Raw genomic sequence first — 16,002 nt, 5'->3', positions numbered from 1 at the left:
AGGCTGCGCGAGTTTTCATTCAGTGGGTCTACACCAAAGGAACTTCCAACGAACGAGATTCAGAGGAGAGGAAGTCCTTACTGGAAGGAAGGTCAGAGGTGCAGAAAGAAATGCCCAGTAAGGAAAACGTTCACTTTAGTCTAAACTCTATGTATAAAATAGTCACGTCTCATTTTTGTGGGATTTTTTGAAGAGAGCAGAACTAACATATAGCATAAGGGTCGTAGGCCAGTTGACAGGATCATAATCAAAGCAGCCAAGTTCCTATGTCCTTTTCTTTTCTTTTTTTTTTTTTTCTGGACATATAATACTCACAGACAGCATACTTTGTGAAGTTAATTAGATGCACAAAATTTCAATGTAAACCAGAAATAGAATAGAAGTGAGGTGAGGAAATTAATAGAAAAATGCAAAGAAAAATAGATAAAACAAACAAAAAACCCCAAAAAATTTTTGGACAAGAAAGGAAGAAAAGGAACATAAAAATAGGACAAAATAAAAGCGAAAGAGAAGATGTAGAAAAGTCTCTATCAGCAATCCCGGTAAGTGTGAGTGAGTAAAATCATCCAGTTAGGAAAAATGTTAGATTCAGAGAAAAGAATTCAGATTTCGAACGTTTAGAAGAGAGAAATCTGAAACATAATAGTGCGGAACAATGAAAAGTATATAGGTGGAAGGGGTTAACCAGGCAAAATTAACAACAATGACAAAACCCCAAACCTGATATCAATTTCCACAAAATAGACTTCAACATAGAAGGAAATATAATGATATGGATAATTACTAACATATCATGAGTATCCTATCAATAGGAAGATAAAAATTTTAAACTTGTATACACTTAATAAGGTGGTAAACCACATGAAGCAAAAATTGAAGGTGTCATGAGAAGAAACCTAGAAATTCAGAGTTCCACTGCGGTAACAGGAAGCTTAACACATCTCACAGTCATTGGTTCAACCGAATAAAAAATTAAAGCAATACCCATATACACACATGTGCACACACTATAAACATTTAAACAACTTAGGGAAAATGTTATCAAAGTAAATGTTAGTTTGTCAGGATGAGGGCTTTTTATAGTCCCACTATTATATATATATATATATATATATATATTACATTTAATATATATAATGTGTATTGTTTTTGTTATGTGTATATATACACAAAACAATACACATTATATATATTAAATGTACTATATATATATATATATATATATATACACATACACATAACAAACCACTATTTTGTTAATTCATTCATCACCTCGTACAAGACAGTATCAATGGCTCTTGCATAACAGAATAAAGAACTTTGGTTGAAATAGTTAATGATTAGAGAAAGGACTTTTTTTTGGTATTTATTTAAAAGCTTAAAGAAAATAACTCACACGTAGTTTTTATTTATAACAAGAAAAAATGACAAAAATAAATCCTGAGTGTCTAGTTAGACTCAGAGATCCTTGTGGTCTGTCAGAGTTCCGTAAAAGGATGAGTTATGGCTTTATCTTTCTTCGTAAGAAAGATAAAGGTCACTGCATTGCCACCCTTCATGAAGATATTGAACATCACAGAAGAATTATGAAGTCTGGGAATAACCTGAAAACATGTACTTTAGTCCCGAATTTCAATAAAAAAAAACGAAAGATGGACATATTTGGGGAGAGGACACAATTGTTTTATTGTTGATTCAAGGGTTATGTATGCAAATTTCTTAATATTGGTAAGTTTTATTCGTATCTATCATCTATCTATCATCATCATCTACCTATTATTGTCTACAAACTTGATTGAAATATGTTGAAATTCTCAACTAGCAGCATGAATATAAAGCACACATAGTCTTCAAAGAAAGAGACTTTAAGGGAGAAACCTTTTTGTCTTTCTACAATATAATCTATATTTTGGTAAAATGACACAAAGATCTTGGTGAAACTGAAGATGTACACAAAATGTCCATAGTCTATCTCTCTCATCTACTTCTCAGAGGAAGGAAAATTCATGAGTAATATTAGGGCATAGTAGAGGAATTTTACTAAGGCTGTCCCAGAAGATTTTTTCTTAGGATATATCATAATTCAGTTAAATACTTCCTTACTTCTGTGTATCTGGACTGTTTCCAATTTACATCCTTGTAAATGATGTCATCACAGACAAACCTGAACATACATATTTGTATGAGCCTCAGATTAGAAGGTGAAGTTGATTTCTAATACTGAAATGTTGAGCAGAAGGATTTAAATTTTAAATTACCTTTGACAGACAATCCCAAAGGAACTTACAGTATTCTGACACCTGTACTTGATAGTTCTCTTTTCACTCTGTTTTTGCCAAAATGTAGTATTCTTGTTTACATGTATGTTGATACGTGAATTATGGTATCTGGTTTATTTTTGCATTTTGGGGCTTATTAATGACATTGTCCACATTTATACGTATTAATTAAGCTTTTCTCCTCTTTAAATATTTGCATTTATTCCTACTTTTGTGTTCATACTTTATCACTTATTTGTGAGTCTTTGTATGCTAAGGTTATTAACTCTGTAATTCTTGAAGCAAATAATGAGGGGGGAGGGAAGGAGAGAGAGAGAGAGAGAGTTTTAATATGATTTGTTTTTGATTAGTTTTCTAATAAAATTATACACAGGCCAGTATTCAAATGGCCCTATTTTAAGTGTACTCATGCAGAGGGGATAATTTTGTCATATTTAACCAGTATTTTGTTCTTTAGATGTTGGCTATTTAATTAAGGGCTATAAATGGCTACACCTCAAACCACTATCTTATAGTGGTTGACCTGTATTAAATAATTTCTTTTAAGATTAATGTAGGTATTTCTACCGAGCTACTAAAAAGGCAAAGCCTACACCAATCCTTTTGTTTGGCTGTGTAGAGTGACTCACTGGCAAAACCAGTTTACAAATGGCCTTCATCAAGGAGGCATTTAGGAAGGGACCAGTATGGCATGCAGGGCTGTTTATTTTGCCAGAACTTTCCAATCGGTGAGCTCATGTTACTACCTGTTCATTCTTTTTTTTTTTTTTTCAGATAAGCTTTCATTTTATTTATTTAATTTTCAAATAGAATTTATTGTCAAGTTAGCTAACATGCAGTGTATACAGTGTGCTCTTGGCTTTGGGAGTAGATTCCCATGATTCATCACTTCCATACAACACCCAGGGCTCATCCCAACAAGTGCCCTCCTCAGTGCCCACCACCCATTTCCCCTTCTCCCCTGCCACCCATCTACCCTCAGTTTGTTATCTGTGTTCAAGAATCTCTTACAGTTTTTGCCTCCCTCTCTGTTTGAAACTATTTTTTCCCCTTCCCCTCCCCCATGGTCTTCTGTTAAGTTTCTCAAGTTCCACATATGCGTGAAAACATAGGGTATCTGTCTTTCTCTGCCTGACTCAGTTCACTTAGCATAATGCCCTCCAGTTCCAACCACGTTTCTGCAAATGGCAAGATTTCATTCTTTCTCATTGCCAAGTAGTATTCCATTGTATATGTAAACCACATCTTTATCCATTTTTCAGTTGATGGACATTTGGGGGTCTTTCCCTAATTTGGCTGTTGTTGAAATGCTGCTATAAACATTGGGGTACAAGTGCCCCTATGAATCAGCACTCCTGTATCCTTTGGATAAATTCCTAGTAGTGCTATTGTTGGGTTGTAGGGTTGTTTGTTTTTTTTTTTTTTTTAATTTTTTGAGGAACCTCCACACTGTTTTCCAGAGTGGCTGCACCAGTTTGCATTCCCACCAGCAGGGCAAGAGGGTTCCTGTTTCTCCGCATCCTCATTAACATCTGTTGTTTCCTGAGTTGTTAATTTTAGCCATCATGACTGGTGTGAGGTGGTATCTCAGTGTGGCTTTGATTTGTGTTTCCCTGATGAGGAGTGACGTTGAGCATCTTTTCATGTGTCTGTTGGCCATCTGGATGTCTTCTTTGGAAAAGTGTCTATTCACGTCCTTTGCCAATTTCTTCACTGGATTATTTGGTTTTGAGGTGTTGAGTTTGGTAAGTTCTTTATAGAACCTTTGTAAAATATATCATTTGCAAATATCTTTTCCCATTCTGTTGGTTGCCTTTTAGTTTTGTTGATTGTTTCCTTTGCTGTGCAGAAGCTTTTTATCTTGACCAGGTCCCAATAGTTCATTTTTTGCTTTTAAATCCCTTGACTTTGGAGACTTGTTGAGTAAGAAAGTGCTGCAGTTGAGGTCAAAGAGGTTGTTGCCTGTTTTCTCCTCTAGGGTTTTGTTGGTTCCTGTCTCACATTCAGGTCTTTCATCCATTTTGAGATTATTTTTGTGTATGGTGTAAGAACATGGTCTAGTTTCAATCTTCTGCATGTTGCTGTCCAGTTCTCCCAGCACCATTTGTTAAAGAGACTGTCTTTTTTCCATCGGATATTCTTCCCTGCTTTGTCAAAGATTAGTTAGCCATACATTTGTGGTTCCAATTCTGGAGTCTCTATTCTATTTCATGTTGGTCTATGTGTCTGTTTTTGTGCCAATACCATGCTGTCTTGATGATTACAGCTTTGTAGTAGAGGCTAAAGTCTGGGATTGTGATGCCTCCCGCTTTGGCTCTCTTCTTCAATATTACTTAGGCTATTTGGGGTCTTTTGTGGTTCCATACAAATTTTAGGATTATTTATTCTAGCTTTGAGAAGAATGCCAGTGCAATTTTGATTGGGATTGCATTGAATGTGTAGATTGCTTTGGGTAGGACTGACATTTTAATAATTATTTTTCCACTCCATGAGCATGGAATGTTTTTCCATTTCTTTGTGCCTTCTTCAAGATAATCTAAGGCCTGGGAGCAGAGGCCTAGCCTGGTAGGAACATTTCAGGAAGTCGAGAGGGTTCTTTAAGATGGAGAGACCCTAACATTTACAACATTAACAACACCTTGTTGTGTTGAATCAGCATACAGTGGTATAGATGAGTTTTGGATTGTAGTGAGATCTTTTTCTTATGTGGGCTTGCTCTGTCTCTTAGTTTATGGTGATGATTTTTTCCTCTTTTTTTAAAAAAAAGGTTATTTATTTTGAGAGAGAGAGCAAGCAGGGGAGGGGCAGAGAGAGAGAGAGAAAGAGGGTGCAAGCAAGGATGGTGCAGGGAGAGAGGGAGAGACTCCGCCTATTGGCCCAGTCGAACTCATGAATCTGTGAGATCATGATGTGAGCCAAACCAAGAGTCAGACACTTAACCGATAGAGCCACCCAAGCGCCCTTTCCCCCCCTTTTTTGAAACTGTATTAACTTAGGCTAAAAAGCCATCACTGCTAGAGTGGGTGACGTCCCCTAATCTAGCCCCTCTCTAGCCCACTGTCTACTAGCTACTGTACCACTCGGCATCTGTTGATTTGCATGGGCTTGATTGTGTGATGGTTAATTTTACATGTCAACTTGATTGGGCCATTGTATTTGGTCATATTGACCCTCACATCTGGTCAAATGTCCTTCTGTCTGTGTGGGTGTTTCTGGATGAGATTACCGTTTGAGTCAGTAGACTGAATCAAGCAGATTGCCCTCCCTATGTGGGTGGATTTCATCAAGTCGGTCGAAGGCCTGAACAGAACAGAAGTCTGACCCCCCATTCCCACCCCAAGTAAAAGAGAACTCCTGCCTGACAGCCTTTGAACTGGGACGTCAGTTCCTCCTGGTTCTACATCGGCTTTTGGTGTTCAGAGCTGAACAGAGATGTCAGCTCTGTGAGTGTGGGACTTGCCGACCTCCATAATCACAGGAGCCAACTCCTTATAATCAGTCTTGGATGGATGGATGGATGGATGGTTGGCTAGGAGGAGATAGATACAGATAAAAATACATGTCCTATTCATTCTGTTTCTCTGGAGAGCTCTGGCCAATACAATCGTCTTATGATGGAGACTGAAGGGGAGTTTGGTTGGGGCTAAGCTGGAGGACTGCAGAGGAGGGGGGATGGATCGTATGGTTCCTGTGGTCATTTCTCAGGTCCCTGCACTTACTGAGTTTGAGAGAGAGGAGTATAAACCGATTGCTGAGACTATCACCTCTGTGGTCTACAGCTGATGTTTCTTTGTCCCTCTGAATGAAGCCCAGTATTGCCTCCGAGTACCGCAGGCTGTGAGGTCAGGCAGAAGAGCACCCATGATGGGAGCACCGGCCTGTGCTTAGGCTCTTGTGGCAAAGTAAGAATTACCCCAGCCAGGTCACGCACAGAAGGCACGGCTGACCAACGGTGGGGCCACGCAAGGACAGCAGCTGTCGGGCTACTTTCTGGGCTCAGGGAAGGTACCCCACCAGGAAATTTTGGGGAGCACTGGGAACATATTCCGAAGGGGCTATAATTCAGTCCTAAGGCTCAGTCTTGGCTGTATTTTGTAATCACTGGTATGAGGTCAGGGGCATTTGTCTGCATATTATACCAATCAATGCACGTGAGAAAGTTTAACCTTTCAGAGTTTTTGTTTCCTTATTTAAAAATAAGGATAATAAGGGAAGCTATCTCTAACATAGCATGAGATTAACATTTCACATACACTTGTGATGGATACTGTTCTCTGGTGATCCTGCCTCTGGAAGAGCAGATATTTTAGTGAAGAAGAAACACATCCAGAGAAATTACCAGCAACACGTCCCACAAATGTGGTTATCAGAGCGAATGTCAGGAAGCTAGCCCAAGCCTAGAAAAGAGAGCCACTCAATACTTGGGAAGCTGGGAAACATTTGATGGGGAAGTTGGCTTTGAGCTAAACCTTAAGACACGGTGGCGGCTGCCTGGCCACTGGAGATGGAAAGGGGGCCGAGGTAGAGAACAACGGAAGTGGCAGGCAGTGAGGGGCCGTGTGCAGACACAGGCTGCGTGCGTGTGCCTGCGGGTGAGCGAGGGTTTGTGTATGCTCGCGCCTGTGGGGGCACGCCTGTACCCGTGCACAAGCGTGCACGGGTGTTTGTGTACGCATGTGCGTACCTGTTTGCACACACGTGGCAGTGTCTTCGTGTGTGCACATACGCACACACGAGTGCACGCGTGTCCATGTGTTGTGCACGCATGGGTGTGTGCGTGTGTATTCGAGTGTGCGTGCATGTGTGTCTCTGAGGGCAGCTGTCAGGAAGTGAGACCCCAGGGGCAGGGATGAGTCTACCAGAGACTAGGGAGTCTTCTGTCCAGAGTTTCCCGGTTCACACGAGCAGGTATACGGTTTAGTTTTTGAAAGAAGACAGAGAAGCATTGTTCATGCACATGCCTCTCGCGGGACATGAACACACGGAGGAACTTCACCACCTGAAGTACTGAGCGAGCTGCACTTGAAAGTGTGACTGCCATTCGGAAATTACAGAGAAATTCACTCACTGCCGCTGTTGCTCGTAAGTCTTTGAGGAAATTCTCAGCAGGTGAGATATAAATTAATGTGTTTTGTGAAAACTCAGAGATACTCCATTGTGATTCTTCCATATGATAAGCTTTAGCCCATCTGTTTCAAGTTTTCATTTTCTTAATATTTAATCTGTGTTTGAAAATTAATTTATATCATGAAAAGTGACAAAGCGTCTCACTAAGTCATAACTGGGTTCAACAAGATAACAGTTGAATAGATAAACCCCTCGCCTTTTTTTTTCATAGTGCTTAGACTTAAGCAGATGTAGTTTTTCCAACTAATAACAATGGAAATTAAAATGACCCTTGAGTTTTACTTTTTGCCAATATCTGCAGTTCTGTGATTTCATTATATTCGTAAAATGGGTGGGTTAGAAATATCTTACATTAACAATTCATAGGCAATGCAATAGATATGTTAACTGTGAGGAAATTTGAACAAGAACAGAAGAGAAACTGTATCCTCCTATGTTTATAATATTTGCTTCTTGATGATTGTATAAATAGACTAAATATATTTAGTATAGAACTTTTACAAATATTTTTTTACTATCTGTAAATCATGCGTGAATAGCACAGCTTCATGTTTTTTATTCAGCGTGGAAAGCTAGTATGGTTTCACCTTTAATGAAATTCTTTTTTTTAAGTCTTATTTTATTTTTGAGAGAGAGAGAGAGAGAGAGAGCGCGCGCACTCATGAGCAGGGGAGGGGCAGAGAGAGAGGGAGACGCAGAATCCGAAGCAGGCTCCAGGCTCTGAGCTGTCAGCACAGAGCCCGACATGGGGCTTGAACCCACGAACCGTGAAATGGTGACCTGAACTGAAGTCAGACACTTAACTGACTGAGCCTCCCAGGCGCCCCCCTCTTTAATGAAATTCTGAAATTTACTTAGAGAATCATAAATGTGAGGTGTCAGGTATGTTAATAGAAGGACCCTTGACCAGAAGTCGGTTATGATGTGTTCAGTCGTGGCTCCTGGCGTCCCAGGGTCAAGGGCTGACCTTTCCAAGGTCTGTGATGGGACGGGTACGATGGGTGTGTTGGGGCCGAACGATCTCAGATCTCTTCCAAGTGTGAGCTGCTCGGACTCCTCTGTGCACCTGGGACTCGAGGAGCTTGTGAGGTGCCCTGCACTCTTTGTGCAAGCGTCCGCTTGGCCCTGTGCGCTGTCGTCATGTGGCTCCAAGACGATGAGAGAACGGCCTCACTGTCAGTGAATAGCGTCCTCTGCAATCCACTTTCCCCGACGTCGGAGACTGTGCTGGGCCAACAGGTGCAGCCGTTTCAGATGCAGCCCTCATTGTGGGAAGTAACACGGGGATTTGCTTCCTCCGGGGAAGGGGCTGCGCGGGATGAGCAGGAGAAGTTTGATTTTTTTTTTTTAATTTTTTTTTCAACGTTTATTTATTTTTGGGACAGAGAGAGACAGAGCATGAACGGGGGAGGGGCAGAGAGAGAGGGAGACACAGAATCGGAAACAGGCTCCAGGCTCTGAGCCATCAGCCCAGAGCCCGACGCGGGGCTCGAACTCACGGACCGCGAGATAGTGACCTGGCTGAAGTCGGACGCTTAACCGACTGTGCCACCCAGGCGCCCCGAGAACGTTGATTTAAAATGATAGGATCACCTGTACCGAGGTAAACAACCTGGCAAATACTTCCGGCTACGTGTGCTGGTTCGGGGTCTGTCTTCGGCATGGTGGGAATCTGTTTTAAGCATAAAACCTATTACACTCACCCCTGTGACAGCTCGCAATGGATCTGTAGTCCCGTCCTGACCCGAAGGAGCCTGGTGTCTCCAACAGCAGGGCGGGAGGGCCCCTTCTAAGTCGGGACACGGGGCGGGAGGCAGGACCCATTTGGACCGATGTCTCTTCCTGGGACGGGATTAGTAAAGGGTTAACCCGGCATTTGGCAAGGACACTTGAGGAGCCCAGCGTCCCAGCTCTAGGTGGAGAGAGCTGAGGGCTGTGGGGGGCACTGGAAGGAGGCCCTGTCACTCAGAGGCGGGCTCGACACGGCAGGTCACGGCCCTGCGCCACCTCCTGCAGATGGACAGCGGGTGCGTCTGGGTCTGTCCTCCAAGCCTGACCCGCACGGGGCTGTGTCCTGTTTCCTTCCTGTCAGCCGAGCCGATTTTCACACTCAGGAGACTGAGGAGCTACGCTATTCACCATGTCAACATGTTTGTGCTATAAGACAGGATGGTCCGGGGAAGGAGGGTTGATGCTCCTGACCGAGGATCACTTGGTTCAACCTGGTGGCACAGAGACTCGGGGCCACCAAGGGGCTTAACTTCCAGCTTACAACTTAGCTTAGTTGTAACTCTGATCCTCGTGGATGCTGGTTTCTGCATGTGTAGGTGTCAATAGCGATGCTCGCTTACGGTGGCCTCGGGGACGAAGCCAGGTGCTCTGTGTAGGGCCCCCTCCGTATGATGATGCACCGTATACTCTGCTGACTCCCCCTCCCCCGTGTCCCTTCTGTGATTCTCCCCTGCTGTTATGGTTCTGGATGGAAGCAGGTGCAGAGAGATGTTGAAAGCAATTGTCTTGCCTAAGGGAAGAGTATGTCTGACCATTTGGTTTAAAATGGTGTGTGATGTTCATAACATTTTATCAGCTTTAAGGACCTAGATGTGGTCCTCTCCAGGTTCTTGTTCCCGCCTCTGGCCCAGGTCTTGGTCATCCACAAGCAGACAGCCTGGATGGCTTCCCCTTTGCTGCGCCTCTCCATGCTCAGCCCCCCGGGAGCGAGGGCCTGCCCAGGTCCCACAAGCCGGGAGTGAGGGTGCTCCTACCTCCTCTCAAGTCCGACAAGGTCTCGTGATACGGGAGTAGAAGTTGGCTCTTTGGATCAGCCCAGCCGTGCAGTTGACATCCCACGGGGCATGTCGAGCGACAGAAGGTGATCATAAGCAATTCCTCTGCCTTTCTCCCTCCAGGGATCTGTTCTGCGTGGTGGGGGACTTCCGCGGCTGAACCACCTGCTTGTTACTCAGCCGGGCAAGCTTCTTCGATGTGTTCTCAGTGTTTGTGGAACTCATGCCATCCTAGGGACAATCACATAAATGATAAACTCAAAAGGCCATATGGAAACCTCAAGGACAAGTGTCAGAGAACGGGCAACAGCCAAGAGGACAGACGCTCTGATGCACAAGAAGACAGCCCCTCTGTCGGCACTCAGCAAGGTCTTTGGGCCATTTGCGATGGCTGTGACCGTCTAACAATTCATTTAACATGAAACTTAACACGTCTCCTGTATGTTCTGAGGATGCTGGATTGAAATTAGGAAGGTAAATAGGTTTATTAGACAAACATCAACTGAGCTTTTTTATATTGACAAATAAGTTCTATGAACTAGAGGAATCAGGAATTGAGTGATGTTTTGCCCCCACAGTGTCAAACTAACCTTACATTTTGGAGATTGATAGAATTTGGTAATAAAGTATTTTATATATACACATATATTATACATATGTATATTGTGCCCGTGCACATGTATAAATATTATACATATATACACATACATATATGCATATGTGCACATTTTAGACATATACATATATTATATAATATATAGTGTGTGTGTGTATATATATATATACCATTAAATGAATATATAATATATATGCACATAAAGTGTTTTATACATATGCTATGATTTGTCGATAGTTTACTATTGTGTTATTTTTTACTAATGAGTGGTATTGACTTACAAAATTTTATCTTTTAATCCTCAGTAAGGACTGGTTTCAAGATCAGGTTAGCCTCATACAATAGATGTATTGGAATGTTCTTTCGGCTCCTCCCAGGGAGACTTTATGTTAGGGGTTCATTGAATCTTTGGTGGAGCTAACTTTTCATGTCAGTCCCACCGGTCTGGCCAGGTGCCCTGTGGAAGGGACAGTCCAAAGCTCTATGCTAACAAAGCCAAAGAGAATCAAGGTTCAACAAGCTCACACACAAATAATTCACTCGACAAAGTTACCTCTCTGACCTCATTATTGGTAATGGACATTGCAACTCAATGCTCCCCGTGTTACTATGCTCCAACCACTAAGGATTGTTGGATTATTTTAGAGGTTCTTTTTTTAAGTCAGTCCTATGGCCAATGTGGGGCTTGAACTCACGACCCTGAGATCAAGAGTCCCATGCTCCAACACAGCCATCCAGGTGTCCCTATTTCAAAGATTTTAAAGATTCTTCATCAACATGTAGCTCTTAGCCAGAAATTGCAATTAGATACAATTCTTTTCACTTTGTTTTTACAGCTTTGTTGGGATATAATTGACTTACAATTACCTATATATTTTAAAAGGTAGACTTTGGGGGCGCCTAGGTGGCTCAGTCGGTTGAGCGTCCGAGTTTGGCTCAGGTCATGATCTCGCAGTCTGTGAGTTCAAGCCCCACATCAGGCTCTGTGCTGACAGCTCGGAACCTGGAGCCTGCTTCGGATTCTGTGTCTCCCTCTCTCTCTGCCCCTCCCCTGCTCATGCTCTGTCTCTCTCTGTCTCAGAAATAAATTAAAAAAAAAACATTAAAAAAAATTAAAAGGTAGACTTTGATCAGTTTTAACGTAGGTGTACGCCTAAGAAACTATCCCCACAATCAAGGTAATGAACATACATACCGCCCTCCAAAATTTCCTCTCTTCCCAACCCTTACCCCCAGGTAATAATTTCCACCTTATCCCCAGGCAACAACTTTTTCTTATTTGCTCATTTATGATTTTATTAGATTTCTCTTTCTGCCTATCAGTACAGACTCAATGGTTTATAACCATGGGTTTTGTTTTGAGAGTCAGTGATCATAGGAAGAGCTTGTTTGACAAGGCACTGGATTTTTTCATTTCCACATTTCCATTTCACTCTTTTGCTAGGCAGTCTAAACCAGAGGGGACATATTCTCCTCAGCTGGTTACTTGCTCCAAACTGCAGAGGGTCTGCTATTCTCTTTGATGTGGCTCACGGAGGTCCACTTTACTAGATGACAAAGGTCTGGTTTGCAGATGTTGACATAAAAACCAAAAATATAATTATTGGAAAATTAGTTGATGCCTTTTCCAGTATTTCAGAGAAAGGCAATATGATGTTTCTAGTAAATGTTGATTTGCCTGCCCGGAAATTAAAACAGAGTAAAATATCCTCATGTTTTGCTTTGAAAGTTTTTCAAATAGAAGCTTCATATATTAATGATGTGCATGGAAACTCAGGGGGCAAACGCCCAAAGGCTTCCTTAGCCCTTTGACTGCTGAGTCACTGAGAATCCAATTTTAATTATAAGTAGGTTGACTTTGCTTCCATCAAAACCTCCTCTTGTCCACATCTTACTGAGATATAATTAGGATCAGATATCAAATACTGGGTTCTGGGTTAGTTAGCCTAATTTTCTTGGCAACTAATTGTTCCACTGGGTTGATTTTTTTTTCAGGTACTTTCTTAGGCCTGGTTCTTTCAAGCCCTCTGAACATTCTTCTGGAAGTGATTCACTTGGTTATAAAACACCAAGACCAACGTTATTTTCCCCAAGGTGTGTCTTAAAAGTTTGAGTCATTATTTACTACATGTATTCATTTTTGAAGTGGAAATATAGTTCCAAGTAGTGCGTTTAGGTATTAATGGAGTCCAAGGTTAGTGTGAAAGCCGTACTCCTTGTAAAGTTACAGGAATGTGAACTCAGACATGAAGGCGGGCTTCAGGGCAGAGTGGATAAAAGAAGCAGAAGGTGATGTGGGAATAGAGAGAGAGAAGCTGTGTACCGAGGAGAGCAGACACAGGCAGTGAGGAGTGACATCAGAGGAAACCTCTTACATGATCAAGTAGGAGCGAGAGTTCCTTTAATCACATCCTCTTATGACAATTAATCCCTTCATTATAGATGAATTAAGCTTCTTCCGTGCTCATGGATTGGAAGAATAAATATTGTTAAAACGTCAACACTACCCAAAGCTATCTACACATTCAACGCAATCCCAATCAGATTGCACTGGCATTCTTCTCAAAGCTAGAACAAATAATCCTAAAATTTGTATGGAACCACAAAAGACCCCAAAGGGCCAAAGTAATATTGAAGAAGAAGACCAAAGCAGGAGGCATCACAATCCCAGACTTTAGCCTCCACTACAAAGCTGTAATCATCAAGACAGCATGGTATTGGCACAAAAACAGACACATAGACCAACATGAAATAGAATAGAGACTCCAGAACTAGACCCACAAAAGTATGGCCAACTAATCTTTGACAAAGCAGGGAAGAATATCCGATGGAAAAAAGACAGTCTCTTTAACAAATGGTGCTGGGAGAACTGGGCAGCAACATGCAGAAGAATGAAACTAGATCACTTGCTTACACCATTCACAAAAACAACAACAACAACAACAACAACAACAACAACAACAACAAAAACACCTCAAAATGGATGAAAGACCTAAATGTAAGACAGGAAACCATCAAAACCATAGAGGAGAAAACAGAAAACAACCTCTTTGACCTCAGCCACAGCAACTTCTTACCTGATACATCTCTGAGGCAAGGGAATTAAAAGCAAAAATGAACTATTGGGACGTCACGAAGATAAAAAGTTTCCGCACAGCAAAGGAAACAATCAACAAAACTAAAAGGCAACCGATGGAATGGGAGAAGATATTTGCAAACGACATATCAGATAAAGGGCTATTGTCCAAAATCTATAAAGAACTTACCAAACTCAACACCCAAAAAACAAATAATCCAGTGAAGAAATGGGCAGAAGACATGAATAGACACTTTTCCAAAGAAGACTTCCAGATGGCTAACACGCACATGAAAAGATACTGAACATCACTCATCAGCAGAGAAATACAAACCAAAACCACAGTGAGGTACCACCTCACACCTGTCACAATGGCTAAATTTAACATCACAAGAAACAACAGATGTTGGCAAGGATGTGGAGAAAGGAGAACCCTCTTGCCCTGCTGGTGGGAATGTAATCTGGTGCAGCCACTCTGGAGAACAGTATGGAGGTTCCTCAAAAAATTGAAGTAGAGCTACCCTATGACCCAGCAATTGTGCGACTAGGTATTTGTCCAAAGGATACAAAAATGCTGATTCAAAGGGGTACAGGCACCCCAGTGTTTAGAGCAGCACTATCGACAATCACCAAAGTATGGCAAGAGCCCAAATATCCACCGATGGATGAATGGATAGAGAAGACGTGATATATACATTGGAGTATTACTTGGCAATCAAAAATAATGAAATCTTTCCGTTTGCAACAATGTGGATGGAACCAGAGGGTATTATGCTAAGCGAAATAAGTCAGAGAAAGACAAATATCATATGGCTTCACTCATATGTGGATTTGAGAAACACAACAGAGGAACATAGGAGAAGGGAGGGAAAAATAAGATAAAAACAGAGAGGGAGGCAAACCATAAGAGGCTCTTAAACACAGAGAACAAACTGAGGGTTGGTGGAGGGGACGAGGGGGGGGAATGGGGGAGGGGCATTCAGGGGGGTGCTTGCTGGGATGAGCACTGGGTGTGGAATGGAACTGATGACTCGCTGCGTTCTGCTCCTGAAACGGATGCTACACCATACGGTACCTAAATTGAATTTAAATACATAAATTCAAAATCGTGAAAATAAAAATGCATTCCTAAGGGAGAAACAAAACAAAACAATTATTGTGACTTACTTTTGAACTTCACTGGAGTTAATGACTATCCCTACTTCTCCTGCTTCATATTTTCTTTTCCTTCGTGCTTGTTGTCTTGTTCTGTGTGTGTGACCGATACAGAAGTGGCACCTGCAAGAATCCTATTCTCATCCACATGTCTCCTGTTGCATGTGCTTCTAGTGAAGTCTGAGCTGGTGGCACGCGTGTCATCTACTTCCATGGGCGGAGAGGTGTCCGGAGGAACCAGGAAGCGTGACATGTGTGGGCCCTGCCGACGAGTGACAGCCACTTCCTCTGAGCATGGCAGGCTCCCTTCGGTTCCACAGGACAACCCCATTCCACGTGCTCTCCTGCTTTCATCCCGCGTGTCGGCAGGGAGCCAGGCATGGGTGGGAACCACTGGGGAAAGTGAAGTTCTGTGGCTCTCTTCTGCTGCCTCCCTCGGACTCCCCGCTAAAGAGCTGAGTGTCCGCACAGGATGCCGAGAACGTGGAAGGATCCCGAATGGGCCCAGCTTGAGGCAGCTTTCCAAAGAGCAGGACTGGGGACTCCCCACCACCCTGGTTGGAAGCCCCGCGAGCTATGGAGTTACAAGTGTGCAAGACGGGGAGTTAAGGTCACTGGTGCAAAGACTGGCTTTCAAAAGGAAGAACGGGGCCTAGAAGTGAACAACGGAGAAAAAAAAAAATCATCATGGCGAGGTTAAATGACCCGGTCTCCATTTTGCTGCATTCACCCCACTGACACAGAGGCCAGACAGGTCCCAAACGTGTGGCACTGCAGTCCTTGCTGGATGCGTCACCGCCTGTGAAAACAAAGCGACTGCGTATCACCCTTGTGTCTCACTCGTCCTTAAGGATTCAAAGTAAGATTTCCGTAAACTCCTTGTTCTTATCCTGGCGTTTTGCGAATGCCCTGGGCTGGCTGTGTATGTATCCTCAAGACTTGTGGTCCTCACGTGTGCACAGA

This window comes from Puma concolor, chromosome B4 (assembly GCF_028749965.1).
Source record: "Puma concolor isolate L17-30 chromosome B4, mPumCon1.1.hap2, whole genome shotgun sequence".
Lineage (NCBI taxonomy): Eukaryota > Metazoa > Chordata > Mammalia > Carnivora > Felidae > Puma > Puma concolor.
The sequence above is the reverse complement of the archived record's forward strand: the minus strand, read 5'-3'. Positions refer to the sequence as shown.